The sequence below is a fragment of the Akebia trifoliata genome, chromosome 13 (genome assembly GCF_017979445.1).
Source record: "Akebia trifoliata isolate Shusen 1 chromosome 13, ASM1797944v1, whole genome shotgun sequence".
NCBI classification, from domain to species: domain Eukaryota; kingdom Viridiplantae; phylum Streptophyta; class Magnoliopsida; order Ranunculales; family Lardizabalaceae; genus Akebia; species Akebia trifoliata.
The window spans coordinates 29,175,306-29,177,821 of record NC_141387.1 but is presented as its reverse complement, the minus strand read 5'-3'; the positions used below and the strand labels follow the sequence as shown (position 1 = coordinate 29,177,821).

Below are 2,516 nucleotides of genomic sequence, written 5' to 3'. Positions count from 1 at the left end.
TTGAAGGTATTTTGGGTAAGAAAATAAATTTTGAAAGTGTATTTAATCCACTCTAACCTGAGCGTTACGATACATGTTAAGAAAACCATCATAAAAACACCAAATTAAATTTTCTTTTCGAAGAAATTATTAGAGGAAGAAAGAACTTTCCATATCAGCCGCTATTCAATCAATCGAGTAATTCAAGGCTTTCAATCAATCAAACGGACAAAATAGGACGATATTCCCTAGGGAACCTTCTAGTGAATTAGCTGTACGATTGAACAGATGGCTGAATCCTTGTAACTGAAACCCTAAAACAAGATAATAAATACCCTTTTTTCTAAAGACTCATCCTCACTAGCCGCTTCAAGCAAAGTCATGGAAAGGCGATCTTTGACAACAATGGCTACTCCTATCTCTCCCTCAGATCGCTGGTAAGATGAAACTCCATTGAATCCCGAAGTATTTGATTTTGGAGTTTAATCTCTTGTTTGAAGATAGGATACATTTTAACCATTTAAAATGAGATTTTATTTAACACTACTGCACATGTTTTATGATCCATCTACTCGGAGAATCCGTTGAAATTTCCTTATTTTAGAAGTAACCTTTCAATTTTTTAAATAAAACCTATATAATGTTCCAACCAGTAGTACATCTTTTTTAAGGAAATACTAGCTTCAACCCACATTGGAAAGGTCTCCATCAAACTTATGGTCGAGATTTGAGGGATTGCAAAACAAGTTGTATAGCCTAATCCTTAGAAGATCTCTATTGATCTGAAACTAGAACTGTTTGAGGTTTTCAATCAATTGAATGGCTGAATAGATGGTTCAAGCCTTAGAGCAGTAACCCTAAAAAGATGTCATACAAATGCCCAATTTTCGAAAGACTCTATTTGTCTCGCCTTTGATTTTTTAGTTAGGGTGAGAATTCTTAACATCTCAAAGGCCAAAGCTTTTGATTTAAGAGTTTAATTTCTTGTAGGAAGATAGGATACGTTTTTATATTTCTTTCTTTTTCTGATCAATGCAGGAAAAAAGAAAATTGGAAAAAAGGAAAAAGGATGTTTACTCAAAGATTGACATGGATCAATGATTTACCTGGCCTTGACATCCACCAAGAGAGATTGCTGAAAAAAGACAATTCACAGAGACCAGGGATTGTAATAGTAGATTATTTGGTGAGGTGGGATTGCGGAGTGTGGCAAGCCAGATCCACTAAGGATGCATGGAGAGAGAAATTTGGCGTCGAGATGCGAAGTTAGAGACCATCTCTATGACATCTAATGACGTGTTAGATTGGTTGCATGGATGAGTCGTCGTTTTCCGTTATAACGATGGTGGTTTAGGCCTGATTTTTGAAACTGGTGGTCTTTCTTTTGGTTTTCATGGAAGCAGCCATGAGAGCTGTAGGAGCTCCTCTAGGGTTATGTTGTTAGTCTTCTTAATATTATTTCTAAAATTGGATCTCATTTTTATGTTTTTCTTTGTATGTGCCACTACAAAAATTTCCCAAACCGAATCTTGTAAATGGAAGTTCATTTGCATCGTCAAAACAGGTGCAATTCTCCGTTGTATGGTTGTTAATGGATATAAATAAGTCTTTAAGAACTTTTTTTCTTTTGTTGCTAAAACACCAACGCAATATGTTTTATTTTCTTGGTGTGTCTTCTACTGACCCAAATATTCAACAGTTATTATGATTCCATAGGTAAAGAATCTAGAGAATAAGTTACAAAATTTCCCTCTGTGAACACATTACTTCCCACTGAACACTCCTCAAGAGATGCAGGAAATCCCTTACCCATTCTTAAAATATCCAGGCATGAACTATGATGTCGTGCAAAATATCTTGAGAAAACAAAGAAAAGAAGAAGACAATTATCAATTAATTTCGTAAGTTTGACGCAGAACTTTCTCAATGACTTAAAGTGACTTATAATCTATGAATTTTTATTTTGATTGATGTATTTAGAATTGAGATTAGACTTGAGGGAATATTTGTAGAGATGACAGTTTGTTGAATTTCTAAGTCTTTTGTTTGATCATGGAAATTAATTGCGGAAAAAGATGATGGAAGATGATTTGTTATCTGTTTAGAATACCATTTTTATCTAATTTATTATTACTACTTGATAGTGTTTGCTTACCTTCATAAGGTAATTTGGGTTCATGAAACTAATCTGTCATAGTTATTCTCTAATTATATTGCCCTCCAAATTTATTTTAGATCAAGCATTGACTCAATAGATACATCGTACGACATCATCCACCTAACTGTGATATCTTCCCTCATCATAGACATGACATCCGTTCTTCAGTTGATTCTATGTATATTTATAATTTTTACAATGATAGAAAAGGAAAGATTACAGAAGGCTGAATGGTCTGTGATTACTTAAATCAGGGGTTGTTACCGACTGTGATTGCATGAATATAGGGACTGTTATGGTAACAATTAAAATATTATCCTTTTATAGATATCTAATGAGCTTGTGTATCTCATGCCTCCTAAGAAGATGATGTGCTCTT

General features: G+C 34.1%; 1 long non-coding RNA gene across 1 annotated transcript; it reads left to right on the top strand.

The window, feature by feature from the left end:
- Nucleotides 1-270: 270 nt before the first annotated feature.
- LOC147388228 (uncharacterized) lies at nucleotides 271-1,618 on the top strand. Its single transcript, XR_015171419.1, has 2 exons — nucleotides 271-416; nucleotides 1,018-1,618. It is a non-coding gene; the product is annotated as an uncharacterized LOC147388228 (long non-coding RNA).
- The last annotated feature ends 898 nt before the right edge of the window (nucleotides 1,619-2,516 follow it).